Below are 17570 nucleotides of genomic sequence, written 5' to 3'. Positions count from 1 at the left end.
GAAATCTCTCAAATAGACTGTCACTATAAATCCTGGGCCTAACACTCAAAAGCACCTCTTTAAGTTGGCTCTTTAGTTGCCAAGTACAGAACAGCGGGGCTGCAAGCTTCATGGCTGTCACACTACATAGTCGACCAACGTCACAGTCTAAAAGAGATTGTTCTTAATCTGTGGTAAAAGTAAGTAGAGACGTGCTGGGCTCTCATACAAACTCAGTAAGTAAATTTAATGAGTTTGAAGTTTGTAAAGTCCACCATGAAAATAACCATAACAGCTGATAGGCAAGAACAGATGACATAAAAGCAAATAGTGTAGTATAAATCTTATGAAATGTCTCATTCACCTTTATCTTCAGTGTACCTGTTGTTTTTGCAGGACACTTTATAAATATATCAACTGTGTAATGTCATAAAATTGTCATCACAATGGGATCAATGAAGCCTTGTGGCTGTGTTTCCTGCAGGGGAAAGATTTGCTACATGTCCTTTTGGCATTTTCAATGACAGGTCAGTTTTATGACACCCCATAGAGTTCATTGGCATTGAAACAGCCCTTTTGTTTCCCAGAGGGTGAACAAGCTGTGTATGACCAAAAGATGATTTCCTAATTTTCTATATTATTGTGGAGCCTAACGTTACTTAACTTTAATGAGAGCCTGTGATATTTAGTGTAAGATTTCAGGGTATGTTTTGGGATAGCCTATAAACTACTCTGAGAGCATGTATGCTTATTCTTTATTTCTTCATTACATTGATTGATAATTTGGTCTGAAAATGGAAAGCTATTGTGCTTGTTTTTTTTTTTTAAAGAAATGCTTCAAACCTTCCAACATTTAGTTTGTTGGAGGTTTAAACTTGAGAATCTACAGCTAGTGAGTTTTTACGTGTCAGGTGCTCTGCAAACTTAAAAAAATCATTAAATCCCAATTACAAAAGCTGTCTCTGTAATTTCTTTTCGGAACCGTTTGAATCAGTCTTCACTACAAGATATCGACGAGAAGTTTGATGACCCACCTTTGGCCACATTTAAACTTGTCAAACTACACAGAGCAGCATTCAACAAAAACAGTGTTTCTCTGAATCATTTATTGAAAAGATTGCGCCTCCCTTGGGACTCCATTAGAGCGTTGACACACTGAGGCAGTGGTGGGTCTTTCACGCCTCTGTGCTCAGGCAGCCGGTCTCCGGGGCCAAACAGCTCTCTGCATTTTTATGGCTGGATTCACCACTGTAAAGTGATATTTCCTTGGGCTCTAGAGACAATGGTGAGGGTGAAGTGGTATCACAGAGGGTCACTCTATTAAGCACGAGACATTTTAAATAGCTCAAGGGTGGTAATTCCTTAGCATCTTTTCTCCAGTCAGCCAGCTCCTGTGCTAGTGTGGTTGAGGACTGCTCTTACACACATAGATATCTGGGTATTTGGATCTGTGCACGTTCCTGTAAGCACTACTTCTCATCCAAATTGTGTTATATTATTAAGAGCTATCTACGGTAAATTTGCATACGTTTACTGTATTGTAGTGTTGTCTTTCTCTCTGTTCCTGTTCTGGAGCCAGAGTTTCTTGTAACTCTCAAGTGGTCTTGAGAGTTTTTCTTTTGACATTGGCTGCTTTTTCACTCATTTTCAGGTCAGTCCTGATCATTTTCACAGGAGGCATTTTTGTTTGGTAAGCCACTTAATACTGACCTATGACTTATTTAAGCTTGAAGAGGCACCAAAATCAAAGGATGAACCAGTGTTGTCTATATATAACAAACAGCTTAGCAAAGAACCTATTTTAAATGGTGTCCTTAGCCTTTATATGTTACTTTGTTACTAGCAAAGTAGCTGTTACTGTTTTTGCACCAGCAAGTTATTTCCCCAAAATGCTTGGTGTATTTTGGCATCGTGTGCAGTGTCCTTAAAAAAATAAAAAAAATAGACAAGTGATGGACAAGAGGAAAGTGTCATACAATAGTATTTTTGCAATGTGCCCTTAAAAGAATGTAAGGAAATTGAACAGCTGGAGGAAAAAGAAAAGGTGCCAGGCCTAAAAAACAATCTATAGCAGATGAGCAATATCTGAAAGTCATATCCTAAAGAAATAGGAAAAACATCCAGAAAAGACCCCACACAGAACCTGAGAGATGCATCAGGCCCTTCAGTTGATCTGTTTACTGTCCACTGAAGCTTAAGGTGTCAGCTTTTGATCCACCACACAGTACCATCTTGAAATAGTATGACTGACGGTGGCTTTTTTTTTTTTTTTTGCAACACATTCCCAAAGCAGTAAATGCATACAGAGTAGATTGCCCTCCCTAAAGCCTGGACCTCATTATTGTAGCAATGTGGGATCATCTTGACAGAGAACAGAATGAAAGGAGGCCAACATCCAAAGAAGAGCTTTGAATGTCCTTCAGGCTTGCCTAAGTGAGTTCAGCATGTCTTGAAGAATTAAGATGGCCATGCAACAGATAGTATATTAAATGGACGTCCACTGTGATGTAGCCCATTGGTTATATAAGATCTGTTATGAAGATTTCTGCCATCACTGTCTTGGTGTTTTAAAAGTGTACATGACCAGTGAGGTAGTGACCAGTAGATCTGACTGAAAAACCAAGGACACTGTATGATTGTTGACTTGTGATAGACAAGTCATAAGTACTTTGACTTCACATGCAATCTATTTAATTAGATGAGTTTTGTTAAATTGTGTTTTCTTTCTTTGCTCTCCAGCAACTTAACTGTATGCTTCTATATGTCTACTTGGACATGTAAAATGACTTATATCTTACCAATATTAATATAATATAATTACCCATGTAGTGGAGTGTTAAAAATACTAAAAGAGAGAATTTTTTTTGGTCTGAAAAGTTGTTTTTGTTGATTGACAGCAACTTCCCACCATCTCTTAAAAAAACAAGTGTGACTCTCGAGCACGTATTATCATCCATCTGGATGTGACTTTATGAGCAGAGCCAGAAAAATGAAGCTTCCGCCTACTCACCAGAGAAAAGCTTGACTTCACTGTCAAGCGTCTCCCTCTTTATACTGACTTTGATGTTTTGCCTTTTGACTTTACAGAAACAATCCTATCACTGTGCTGTTGTTTTTTTTGGTGGAAGATGTGCAGTTTGCTTACAATTAGGACGCCTCTTTGTATTTGAGGAAGCAGGGGAATGATATCACAAAACCACTTTTAGATGTTTTTTTTAAAGACCTCTGTCAGTAAGCTGGTGTGTTATCAGTGTGCTTTTTGGAATGTAAGGACACTGGATAAGTTGTTTGTGGGAGTAAATATATAAGAGAGTTGTATTAATTAAGTTTCATGGACTATTTTGTATGTGATAAATTAGTCACTCAGTGGCTGTTGTCATTGTCTTTGTGATTAGCAGTTATGCAGAGACAATGAGTCTGTATTTGTGAGTCTCAACCAGGCTTTCTGATTGCCTTTGTTTTCTCATGAGGAAACCAACAATGGTACCCAGCTACATTAGAAGACAGGAAAATGTTATATTGCAAAGCTTCCTATCTAGAATTTCTTCAATTATAATTTAATTCTTATTTGTTTTACTACAACTGCTGTGAAGCACAACTCCATCTTAACTCCATTCTTTTTTCATGCTTACTGCTTAACACCCCACCTGTCATCACCTTTCTGGTCTTTGGCTTTATGACAACATGAATACTTTGGACAAGGTAGCGTCACATAAGACTAACTAGATGTGACACAGGAAGAGGAGTGAATCCTGGGAACTAAAATCTCTATTGATGGGGCCCTGGGGCTTGTGTGCTACTGCAATCCAGCTGACTGTGAATCTATCTTCACAGGTATCCAAACAACACAAAGTGATAGCTCTGGATTTTTTTTTGTAAACTTCTGTGTCTAAGAATTCACAATCCGCATGTGATATTAAACAAATAATAACTGTATGTATGTTGACCAAATGTTTTTTCTATATCTAAATTACTTTTTTAGATACTCATGGTGTTTGTGAAGTATTACACTCTAGTTTAAATCCCATTATGTCACTGAGACAATACTTTTGACAGTTGTGCTATTGTAGTTCTCTTCAGTTCTTTTAGTTCTTTTATGAAGTCTTTGACACAGTTGGGTGCAGCATTCAAGACTTGAACTTGAACCAACTTGTTGTTGGTCTTAAAGGCACAGCTCCTTAGCCCCTATTTGTTGTGGTGTACCTCAAGGCTCCATCTTGGGTTATTGTGTGTTTTTTTTTTTTTGTTATTTATGTTGCCTTATTGATTTTCATGAAGTACAATATTCCCTTTCATGTTATGTTGATGACATTCAAATTTACTTTCTTTCCCATTAAATACATTCCTATTTGGATGCTTCAATCAAACTGCAGCCTGTGTTTGACTGTTTAACTAAATAAGATTGGTTAACACACAATTTTCTTACCCTTAGTAAAAACAAGACTGAAAATATTGTGTCTGGAAATCACACCCATCTAAATGGGTTAACTGATACCCTTGGCCCTCTTACTTATTATTTTTCCTCCAATGTTAGAAATTGTTTTTAGAAAGTCCTTTTAAATTAGAGAAGCAAGTGACCACAGTTGTTAAGACCAATTTTTACCCCCCAGGCATAAAAGGATGATGGGGTGTTGTCATCACCCTACTAGGTAGATGGGTCGTTGAATTCATCCATCTTCATCCGCTTTATCCGAGGCCGGGTCGCGGGGGCAGCAGCCTAAGCAAAGAGGCCCAGACCTCCCTCTCCCCAGCCACCTCCTCCAGCTTATCCGGGGGAACACCAAGGCGTTCCCAGGCCAGCCGAGAGATATAATCTCTCCAGCGTGTCCTGGGTCTGCCCCGGGGCCTCCTCCCGGTGGGACCTTCCTGGAACACCTCACCCAGGAGGCGCCCAGGGGGCATCCTTGTCAGATGCCCGAACCACCTCAGCTGGCTCCTTTCGATGTGGAGCAGCAGCGGCTCTACTCTGAGCCCCTCCCGGATTGCCGAACTTCTCACCCTATCTCTAAGGGAGAGGCCAGCCACCCTTCGGAGGAAGCTCATTTCTGCCGCTTGTATCCGCGATCTCGTTCTTTCGGTCACTACCCACAGCTCGTGGCCATAGGTGAGGGTAGGGACGTAGATCGACCGGTAAATTGAGAGCTTCGCTTTTACACTCAGCTCCCTCTTCACCACGACGGACCGGTGCAGTGTCCGCATTACTGCAGCTGCAGCCCCAATCCGTCTGTCGATCTCCGGCTCCCTTCTCCCATCACTCGCGAACAAGACCCCGAGATACTTGAACTCCTCCACTTGGGGCAGGAACTCATCCCCGACCCGGAGTGGGCACTCCACCCTTTTCCGGCTGAGAACCATGGCCTCAGATTTGGAGGTGCTGATCCTCATTCCCGTTGCTTCACACTCGGCTGCGAACCGTTCCAGTGCGAGCTGGAGGCCCTCACCCGATGAAGCCAACATTCATCGTTGAATTCAGTGATTTTCATACATTAGGATTCATACAATAGGTGCTGCTATTAAAAATCTAGGATGAGTTTGAATATCAGTGACCTCGACCTCAAAGTCAAAGTCAGAGGTCAACGTTTCTGAAAATCACCTATGTGATAACATAGGTGCATGTAGTAGGAGGCTGAGGTGTAGCCAGTATTTTTATCATCTACAGGAAATTGCCAAATTAAAATCCCATCTTTCTCTGATAGACTTTGAAAATATAATTCATGCTTCCATGATCAAAAAATAAAAAATGATGCTAATTTGTCATTATTAGTGATGTGGTCACTTTGTGGTTCAAAAGATTCTTTTTTAAATTTGTTTCCTAGCACCTAATTATGCTAAACTCCAGGAATTCTGGTAGACATAACACAAGTCTGCTGACATAAAACAGTCCACTTAAATGATACATGAGCTTCTTTGTTTTATCTTTTATAGAATCTCCAATATTTTCACCATTTGATGGTAATTCTGGTGCATTCTGTCAAATGCACACGTGCAAACGGGCCGTTCCCTTTTGATGTTTTCTCCTGTGCCTTCAGATTCAATCAGCCCACTTGACAAAAATAGAAGAGGCGGCTGGGAAATATCCCTCTGCGGTGGTAACAGAAAAAGACCAAGAATTCAGAAGGGAAATTGCAGTTTGACAGTAAAAAGATATGGCATCTGAGTGAACCCAGAAGTCCCTATTTTGTTCATGCTCTCTGTCTTGTGTGGTCTTGCTTTTCATTAAGGATCTGACAGTAGCTGTGTTATCACAGTAGATACAAATGCTTTCGGCAGCTGTTTTGTTTGTGTCAGCAGATTGTTTTAGTAGGAGCAGAGAAGCAGTTTTGCAAGACAACTCTTGAAAAAGAGAAAAAGGGAGAGGGTCATGAAATCTATAAAATGTGTGCACTGCCAAAGACAAGGGGTAAACGTTATTAGCATGTGCTGCTGATAATCACACCAAAAAGAAGGTGCATGGAATAACAGGCATTAAGGGGGCATTCGCATATTTTTAGAGATGGCAGGCTTGAAAGAGAGTCATTGGTGAAGATGGCCTGAAAGGCTCCGGCTGCCTTTGCCTGATAGGGGGTTAGTGCTGGCAAAGAGAAGGATAATGGAGCAATGATCTAGCTGCCTTATTGTTTAGAAAAAGCCCACGGCTGAGTCTGGTGCTGAGGCACACTGTAAAAGAAGCCTGGGAACAGTGACAGGTAGTAAACCGTGCAGTGCAGCTTTTAACACTTCTGACACGCTCTGGGGTACGTTCTTTTAAAGCCAGGTGTTCCTAGATGCCATCTATGGATTAAAAGGCTGACAGGCAATAAACAGCTGCCCTTTTTCAAGAAATCTATAGAGCAGTACTTATGGCTACACACCCAGTGTAACGACAGATATTAGTCAATGTGTGAATGAGTCTTCGCCAGCGGCCCAAATGGGCACGTCTGGTAAAATGTGTCATCCTGTGAGCCAGACCTAGATGTAGTTGTGATAACGCTGCATGCTGTAAGACTGCCCAGTTGTTTCATTTAGAGGTTAACATTGCATGGGAATAAATGTCAGGGCTGCGGGGTTGATGTAGTCTGAATTTGCCACACTGAGTCATTGCTCGACAGGCTCTCTCTACAGTGGGGGAGACTGAACTGGCACATCACCACCAGAGCTGTGCAAATGCCAAAAAAAAAAAAAATCAAAATAAATAAAACAGGCATTGTTTTCATTATGCTAATCCCAAGCATGACAGCAATTGTGCTGCTCATTCAGTTTTGGGGGTATTTGTCACACTTTTTAGTAAATGTCACGCAGTGGGGAAACAACTCCAAGATAACACGAATGTTGTAGTAACCAGGGGATGTACGAAAATAAAATGTTTGGTTTCAAATAAAGACAACATTTTTTGCTTTGTTTTCTTGCATTGTATTCTTTAAAACCTTCCCTGCACAGTGGTCTAAAGTAGCTGTACGAAGTAAAACCTGGTATCTGCAATATTCACTTGTATGTACAGCTGAGAAATGTGACAGAAAGGCCATTAGAGCAGAGCTGGCAATGAAATCCATCACTGGTGGGCTGAAGGACTAATGACTCAGAAACATATTCATTTCCTTGTCCCCGCAGGCACATTTAGGCACATGCTACAAACAAATCTCCATCAAATATACTTCTAGAGACACTTCAGGTCTAGGGTGCATCCTTTTTGTCACCCAGAAAGCATGTTTGTATAACTAGTCATTAATCATACAGTATTGTTATGGATTATGTTCACTTTAAAGTAAGGACATAACCGAAGACTCTTTGCGATCTCCTTAAACAGTCTCCATCCAAACCCTTGTTTGTACGGTATAGAAAGAAAAACTCTGGTAAAGAATGAAACCAGAACTGGCTGAAGTGTCACAAAGTTACAATATATGTCCTTATTCTTTATATTTTTTTCACCTTAACACAGTAAATGAATAAAAATAAGTGATTAAAGTGATAAAAAAGTAAATGCTTTATACTTAAAAATGTAGCAATTTCTAATGTATGAGCAATACATGAATGTATGTGAGCAGCCAACCAAAACCAGCCTGTGGTGTTCTGCCAGGAGCATTTTCACGCTACATGCATTTGCATTTGACACCTTAATGGCTATCTAAGGCTTCCCTATTGTTCACAAGTGTCAAACTTTGTCTATAATTACATTTTTCCCACTTCTCCAATCCCACAAAATCTCTGTTAGTGAGTTTCTACATGGAATAGCCTTCATTAAGTGTAATTTGATTGACAGCTTTGATGATTTTATTCTTCATTATGTTGATTTCTTGACTTAAAAAAAATAAATGCACGCTTAAATTTATAATAAACACTCCTGATGGTCTAATGCAAATTTTGATTTTCGCAGAGCATTTGTTACATTAATAATTAAATTTTTTTGAAATTTTAAAATTTGTCCATTTAACTATTATGTAATATTTTTAAATATAAAAGAAGGCATTATAGATGTTGTACATCAAGCTGCCTTATATTTAGCAAAACCAGTAAGTCCAGTATTAATGCATTGTAATAGATGTATTTGTACCAAAGTGCACCTCATAGCGGGAATATTTCATAGAAAATGTTTTGTGGCTTCATTGGCCAGATCAACACTTTTGGTTAATGATGGAATATTTAAAAGGCTGGCTGCGTGTTAGTGGTAACTCACCAATAATTAACTAGAAGAAAATTTCACAAATAAATAAACACCTGATTTACTGCTGCTGTGGCTAATAAATTACCCTGTTGAGCTTGTCGTTTGCAGTTTTTCTTGCTTGACTTCATTATAATTTTACTTACACTGTGGTTCCTTTTTTCCTCTTATAAATACTTAATATCCCAAAGCTTTACAGTGGTTCCTTTTCTCACAAATTGGATGATGTAACTTAAGAAATACAGTCTCCCGGGCTGTTGTTGTCTACCTAAATAGTAAGCAGAATGCCAGATAGGTTGCATTTTGCAGACGTATAAAGCACTTCATCTTTTCTTTTGTGTGAAAGTGCAGCAGTGTAAGTCAGAACATTAGGAGGAGAACAGCTTCATCCAGGGTCACCTATTCAGGGTCAATTGTGAATAATTTGGGTGCAGTCTTCAGCATTGTGCTAAATACAACATTCTCTCTTATGAGATCCTCTTTCAAATGCGAACTCAACTGTCACCCATTCAGCTGCTGAGAGAGCTTTAAAAGCAATTATCCGTATCTCTCTATCCGTAGCTCCCCTTTGCTTTGCTTATTCTCCTGATTCCTCCCATTTCTGGGGCAAATCCTTGCACATTCCCATCATGTTTTGATGGCCCACTTTTCTGCTAGTGAGACTGTACTGCAAACTGTTTCCTGGGTTTTGTACAAAGACTCATTACTGTAATTCTGTATTGCATTATATTAGTGTGTGTTGCTAAACTGCTTCAAAGCTAATGCAGACCCGCTAGTAAGAAAAGAATCTGTATATTTACTTGGTGTATGTCAACAGAGCAAGCTTTTAGAGATGTTCTTTAAACACTCATTCATTTCAAAGAGTCTTTTTAGTTTTTTGACCTCAGCTGTCAGTGAATTTTCACTTTTTCTAGGCTTGTAATTAGTCTTTTGTATGATTTTTACAATAGAGCACTGGTTTCTTGATATTGTATATTAAATTATTGCTGGGGAAGAAGTCTGATTGTTTCAATTCACACTGGTTGTATTTTTAATCACTTACTCATAGGAAGAACTGTGGAGATTTGTTCATAGTTCTTCCTATGTTCCCAAATTTTGGGACCTAATCTATTCCCATTATCACTCAATGTCACACACTGGCTTTGTGAGGTCCAAATTGAACTCTTGCCATTTCTTTTTTTGCACTCAGTAGATTTATAGAGAACGAGCACTTTTCCTGTCCTATTCAGCTTCAAACTACTGATTAATAACTCTTTTGAATGATAAAGCTTTATTTCTAAAATCATCCTTGGATACTTTTCTTTATTTTCTGCAACTGAAGTTTAAAACAGTGTAAAATAATCAGAAATGACCTACACCCAACAAATAATCTGCTGCTCCTTGAAGCAAGGACCTGCTAGAAGCAGACGTGATTTGCTTCTTACTAACTGTTAGTGGTTGTAGGTTGCCCTTTGTGCACTCCTTTCCCAGCTGAAGCGGCAGGGTCATGACTTGAACTACAGCAGGAGTCTGAATCTGTCTGAAACATTAACCAGTGCAATCCCTCAATCTGCTGGGACGAAAGAAAGCAATCTGCCTATGAAACCAAAGAAATCACCTCACGCCAAAAAGTATCTTTAAGGTTACACTTCTCAAATGCACAGACACACAGACACACACACACACACACACACACACACTAAATGGCTTTTTTTGTGTTTCCACTCCTCTCACTATAAAGTGATATAATCTTTTATTAATCGTCAGTGCTTATCTGGTGACATGGAGACCGTTTTAATGATTAATCTGAAGAGGAAGTGCCCATTGTACACAGGGAGATCTTTAGGATCTTGGCGAACCACTGTGCTGTTTTCAGTTAAAGACGTGAGAAAGATTGTATTAATCAGAACAGACCATCAGATTGGTTAGAAAGCCTGCGAGAGATCAGGACACAGTCAAAGAGAGGTTACTTTTATCCATTCACTTTCCTAACTGCTTTTAAAATTTAGGAGCCTATCCCACCTCTCATCAGGCAATAAGCAGAGTACCCTCGACAGGGTATCGGTCTACCAGAGAGCTAACAAAGCTCAAATTCTCACATTCACACCAGTGGCCAGTTTAGAATCACAGATTAACTTGACATGCATCCAGACTAGTACCAACCTTGAAATTTTAAAGTTGTTTAACAGCGTTCATTTTGAAAGTTGTCCAAAAGCCAGAATATTAAAAATGCCTGACAAAGGCCTTAAAAATTCATTAAGTAAGCAACCAGAGCGAGCAGCTCCCTAAACCACATCTTATTATCGATAAATTCAGCATTTTCAAAACAAGACTGAGGCTGTTAAGCTAAAGCTGAGCTCTACTTTTTGCCTCACCATCAAGAAACAGCATCTTTCTGCAAATTCACCGAGTAAGGCTGAAGCAATGAATTGTGAATTATTTAAATATTTTTAAATATATGTATCACACATTTGGCCACATGTGATTTTTCCTACTAAACAAATTTTCAAAATGACGTGTTCTTACTCCTCTGATCTCAGGGTCCCACCTGCTTCCCTGGCTGTGTTGAAACTCTTTCTGCCACAGGTTTATATCAATAAAACCTTTTGTAAGTCTGCTGTGGCTCCTGTAATGCTATATTAAAATTGCAGTCAAAGCGAGGAAGTGGTTCATTAGAATTAATTAGAAATTTCAGGACATTCTTTCTCTCTTGCAATCACCTCTATCTTGTAATTAGAGAGAGTGGTGGGAGGATAATGCAGCTGTGCTGTGTAGAGGGCACCGGGGAGCAAGAGAGGAGGGAGATGCATGAGATTGCTGCTGAATACTAAACAAACTTGCTCTTTCCATGTAACAAAAGAACAGATGTCCTGTCTGACTCTTCTGTTAAAGAAGCTTTTTTAATGTGTTTGGGTTCTTGCTGTCTGTGGTTTCCTTGAGCTCGGCTCTAGGATCCAGGAATAAAACCAAGATTTGGAATGGTGCCTAAACGCTTTAGTAATTTAGATCATTGTTGCTTTACTTGTGTGTCTGTTTAAGGACTGAAACTCTGAATTTTGAAATCTTGAGAAACCGTGTTTATCCCTAACCCCAAACGCATTTTTGGTGGCATGGATTGGCTCCAGGGCCATTGCAAATCTATATAAAGTTATTGTAAGTGATCATCTGTAGAGGAAGGCAGTGGTCACAGCCACAGTGGTCACTGATTGGGTCAACATATAGGGGAGATTGTGGAGCCATTAAAACATCAAATGAGTAAATATATTTTGGGAGAATGGTGTTAATCCCTCCAGGAGAGATCCAGACTCTTGGAGAATCAGTTTCACAGCACACTTAAAATTTTCTTACTAAGGCATGTTGTTATTGGTTTTTCCATTAATTTGTCAACCCTATGTGTGATAGTGTCCTGGCAGACTGAGGGGTTCCTGCTGTTCCATTTTTCAAACAGGCACGTCAGATCGGTTAGTGATAATACAACAAAGTAATAATCTTGAAGTGACAGTGGTGAGCACCCATGCAACCCCCCAGTCTCGCTGCATAAAGGTCAGCTACCCTCAGTCGCAGAACTCCAGTGGGCATTTGGCACACAGTCATGGTGGGTAAGCGACAAGCTCGGCATTGACAAGCCTTTTTCCTAATGAAGTGCCTGTTATCTGCAGCCGGAGTAATGACATGCAGGGGTGTGCTGCCAGGAACGCTTCTACTTGCCTTCACGGGGCAAAGGAGGAGGAGGAATAAGACAGACGGCTGACTGTGGGTGCTCAACCTTCACCTCAGCTGACCCCCTCATTAGTCACTGTGAGCACTGAGACTTGAATACTAGGAAGACTGCAGTCAATTAGATTCAAGCATAGACACGAGCTGGTTTTTTTTTTTTTGATTTGATTGCTTTCTTTTAGAGGCTGCCCCCCCCCAAAAAAAAAAAAAAAAAATCCATCAAACTAGTTATAAACTAGTTCATAATGAATTCAAATCTGTAACTGTGACTAACAATCTAAAGTTGAAACACCAGAAACGCAGCAGAATTAGAATTAATTTGCCTTGATATTTCCAGCCCCGATGGATATGAAAATACCAATATTTACCGTCCTAGTCGGCCCGTTTGGCTTTGAAACAGCACTTGGGGAAAATATCTGGCCTTTTTGCTTCTAAAAGCAACTGTGTTGTAGTTCCATTGAATGGCAGTAAATATTAGCAATAAGATACTAAAAGCTTGCAGACGAACATTGTGATCTACCAGTGGGCTTCTTTTATCTGACCTACATTTGTTGTAAAAATAAATAAATAAATAGTGGAAATGTAAGATTTGCTAGGGAACAGCTTTTTTTTTTTCTGCAGAAGAAGAGCTTTTCACCAGCTTGTCTCTCATTTTTTTCTTATTATTTTGGGTTTTGTGAGCAGTGTCCATAGGATTTATTAGCTGAAAAGCATTACACTCTGCACGTAGGCACTGTACAATATGATGTGTAATTTGTAATGCAACTAAAGCAGTGAAGTTATGGTCTAAAGCAGCTAGGGTTGCAAAGGGGCGGAAACTTTCCGGTAAATTTCCAAAAAGTTTCCGGTATATTTCCAAGGTAAGTTAAGCTTGGGAATTTTGGAAATATTCCATATTGGAAACTTTCCATGGAAATAATGGGAATTATGGAAATTAATGGGACTTTAGGAGAACTAACTGGGAATATATTATTTCCAAGCATAAATATAAACAGAAATCATAAGAAAACCTCCATGCAAAATGTTAACAGATATTTCAACAGATTTATTTGTAAGTACAGTAGAATAGAACACATTTCAATAACTTGTTTCATGGATGAATAAAAACAGAAATGTTGAGTTCAATATTACCATCCCCTAACCCCGCTCATTCAAAAATGCCCCCTGTCCAAAAAGTCCCATTCAAAAGGTTAAATGAAAAATGCCACTTATCCTCCAAAACGTCCCATTAAACATGCAAATCTTCCTTCAAGCAATCCTCTTTTCTCATTTTTGCTCAGTCAATAGACTCTTCCTGGACCTCATCATCATCCAACAACATGTCCACTTCCTCAGCATCCAACTCTGAGTCTTCCTCTTCAGTGTCACTTTCCAGCCTTGTTGAGGATGGCTCTGTGTCAGGCTCAAAGAGCCGTAGGTTTGCCCGAATACCGACCAGCTTTTCCACTCTCACATTTGTGAGCCTGTTGCGAACCTTTGTGTGGGTGTTCCCAAACAGTGACCAGTTGCGCTCGGAGGCGGCTGATGATGGTGGGATTTGGAGGAGGATGGAGGCTACAGGTGCAAGGGCCTCAGATTCACATAGTCCCTTCCACCAGGTGGCTGCAGATATGTGCTGGCATGACTGCCATATTCCATTACCTTTCCAAAGGCCTTGCTTTGTTCGATACTTTGCCAAACTGCCTAGAATTTTGCCTTTATTGAGACCCAGGTGGTCAGACATGGCTGTAATGACCGCATAGGCACCGTTGATCTCTTCCCCAGAAAGTATGCCCTTGTCATATTTGGGGTCCAGCATGTATGCTGCTGCATGCACTGGCTTCATGCAGAACTCCCTCCGCTGTTCCAATGACTTGACCACAGCCGTTTCCTCTGCTTTCAGTAGTAGGGAAGTGGGCAGAATTGTCTGGATTTCTTCTTTGAGTTCTGCAAAAAGGCACTGGACATCTGACAAGATGGCACCATCCCCCTCTATCTTCGCTATTGCTGCTGCAATAGGTTTGAGGATTTTCTGACTGCTAGATACTCTTTCCCAGAACACATCATCCAAGATGACCTTCTTGTTGTCACTGTCGATGCCTACAGACTGGGATATGGCCATCTCTTGCAGAGACTCCTTTCCCTCCAGAAGGCTGTCAAACATGATAACAACACCACCCCATCGCGTTATGCTGGGAAGCTTCAGTGTAGTACTCTTGTTCTTTTCCTTTTGCTTTGACAGAAATGTAGCGGAAGTTACTTGTTTGCCTTTAACATATTTCAGAACTTGCTTCGCTCTCTTATTCAGAGTGTTTTTAGTGCCATTATGTCTTTTAGGAGAAGATTTGGTGTATGGGCAGCACAGCCAATAGTAGTTATATGAGGGTAGGTCTCCTCCACATGTGCCCAGGCAACCTTCATGTTGGCTGCGTTGTCAGTGACCAGTGCAAAAACCTTATCTGGTCCAAGGTCATTGATGATCACTTTTAGCTCATCTGCAATGTATTGGCCTGTGTGTCTGTTTTCGTTTGTGTCTACACTCTTGTAGAACACAGGCTGAGGAGTGGTGATTATGTAGTTAATAATTCCTTGTCCCCTGATATTGGACCATCCATCAGAGATTACTGAAATACAGTCAGCTTGGTCAATGGTCTGTTTCACCTTTGCTTGAACTCGACTGAACTCTTCATCCAGTAGATGAGTAGACAATGTATGTCTGGTTGGGGGAATGTATGCTGGTCGGAGAACATTCAAAAATCTCTTCCAGTACACATTGGATGTCAGCATCAGGGGTGAGCCAGTTGCATAGATTGCACGAGCGAAACACTCATCTGCGTTTTTCTGGCTAGTGTCATCCATAAAATCAAAGAATCCTCTGATGCCAGAGGTACCAGGAGCTAATGAGTGGGTATCTGACTCTGATACAGCTGAAACAGATTCATTTTCCCCTTGAGTGGAACTCCTGGCTGCTGCATGTGTTGGGCCTTGAGGAATTTTTTTGCACTTTGCAATGTGCTGCTGCATTTTTGTGGCATTCTTCATGTACGTCTTATCACAATACTTACACATATATACAGATTTCCCTTGTACATTAGCTGGTGTAAAATGTCTCCACACATCAGATAGCGCACATGGCATTTTTCTGTAAAATAAAACAAGAGCTTGTAAAAATGCTAATGCAATGCAAGAGATCGTAATAATACAATTGCAATATGATAATAAACAGATATAAATAGTAAGGCTAGCTAAACAACTGGAATGATCTTCAAAACAAAACAGCCAAATGAGGAAGCTAGCATCTTCTTTGTGCTAACTTTCTGCTTCTTAATTCAGATAAAACTGAGGTTATTGTACTCGGCCCTGAAAATCTTAGAAATATGGTATCTAACCAGATTCATACTCTGGATGGCATTACCTTGGCCTCCAGTAACGCTGTGACCCTGAATCCTCCCTTAGTTATGCTGCAATAGACGTAGGCTGCCGGGGGATTCCCAAGATGCATTGAGTTTTTCCTTTCCAGTCACCTTTCTCACTCACTATGTATTAATAGACCTCTCTGCATTGAATCATATCTGTTATTAACCTCTGTCTCTCTTCCACAGCATGTCTTTTATCCTGTCTTCCTTCTCTCACCCCAACCGGTCGCAGCAGATGGCCGCCCCTCCCTGAGCCTGGTTCTGCCGGAGGTTTCTTCCTGTTAAAAGGGAGTTTTTCCTTCCCACTGTCGCCAAAGTGCTTGCTCATAGGGGGTCATATGATTGTTGGGTTTTTCTCTGTATCTATGAAGCGCCTTGAGGCGACTTTTGTTGTGATTTGGCGCTATATAAATAAAATTGAATTGAATTGAATTGAATTATACTAGCTATGGCTTATTTAGCATCTAACAGATGCTAGCATTTTATTTAGCATCTTATCAGATTTCTATCTACCAGATTAATACATTTTATGTGATATTCACAATTTAAACATTTAATGAATATATTTTCCCATAATATCATCAAAACTTACCTCACTTGTTAAGTCCACAGGCTCAAATGTGTGCCTTCAATACTCTTTGTCCTTCAGGCTCAAAAGTGTGGTCCATGTGTACATGTGATGGAGGCATGCACAGTGCCAGTAGGTGGTCTCAATAGCCATGCAGCAAGCATGTGCTCTGTACATGTGATTAAGGAATGGCATGGATATTCAAGTGTATTTGAATTGCATTTGTTTGTTTTTGTCAATATTATGCTAAAATATACTTTGCTCAACTATATTTAAGTTCCCTAAGAAGAGCCAACCTTCAATTTTGAAAGTTCCCAGTTTATTCCCATAAATTCCCGTTAATTCCCGTTTATTCCCATGGAAAGTTTCCATCTTTGAAAATTCCGGGAATTTTGCAACCCTAAAAGCAGCGGCCCCCAACCTTTTTTGCGCCACGGACCGGTTTATGCCCGACAATAGTTTCACGGACCGGCCTTTAAGGTGTCGCGGATAAATGCAACAAAATAAAACTAGTACTGGTACCGAAAAAATTTATTCATAACACACGTGAAAAGACCCAGGAAAACAGAGTTAACGATAAAAACGATAACAAAATAACACTGAAAACCATACATTTCACACCTGAGCCTCAACTCTCGCGGCCTGGTACCAAACGACTCACAGACCGGTACCGGTCCGAGGCCCGTGGGTTGGGGACCGCTGGTCTAAAGAACCAAAATGAGGTGAAGATAAGAAATGTCAAGCTGAAATTCAGAGTTTTGTGTGTCACAAGAGTTGCTCTCTTTTTTCTCTTTTTTGCTCTCTAAGTTCCACAGTTTCACCGATTCCTTTATTTACAGCATGTTTTAAAGATTCTGTGCTGGAATATGTTTTATACTGCTGGAACTACAGCTACAAGAACACAGAACACACACCAAGAATACCCGTTCAATCAATGAAATTTCGCTTTGATCTGCAGACAACCTAAAGCTACTTCCACATCTGCTTTATGAGGCTGTGGTACAGCAGCGTTTAAATGTATCCAATTTAAAAGTTAAGAACTCTAGTGTGCAGCCATCACCTTAGCATTAAGCAGCAGCACCGTGTGCGCACTGAGCAGTAAAATAATTCACTGAAACGTTAATTTCCAGGATTACTATATGTTCTTTCGATTTTTTTTTTTAATTTAGATTTTATCATCGTCATCTGGTAAGCTCTTTGATTGGAGTAGGCGGAGCTCAAAGGGGTCATACATCAAAGAGTCATATGATGTGTAAAATGCCCATTTATATATGAGTGCGCACAGAGCCTGAAGGAG

At 40.1% G+C, this 17570-nt stretch overlaps 1 protein-coding gene across 3 annotated transcripts in view; it reads left to right on the top strand.

Annotated features, from left to right (window-relative positions):
• frmd5a (FERM domain containing 5a) overlaps positions 1 to 17570 on the top strand; it is a 75156-nt gene that overhangs the window by 34077 nt on the left and 23509 nt on the right. The gene's annotated exons all lie outside the window — the stretch shown is intronic.

Source organism: Perissodus microlepis, chromosome 7 (genome assembly GCF_051167445.1).
Source record: "Perissodus microlepis isolate ML-2025 ecotype Zambia chromosome 7, ASM5116744v1, whole genome shotgun sequence".
NCBI lineage: Eukaryota > Metazoa > Chordata > Actinopteri > Cichliformes > Cichlidae > Perissodus > Perissodus microlepis.
The sequence above is the reverse complement of the archived record's forward strand: the minus strand, read 5'-3'. Positions and strand labels throughout refer to the sequence as shown.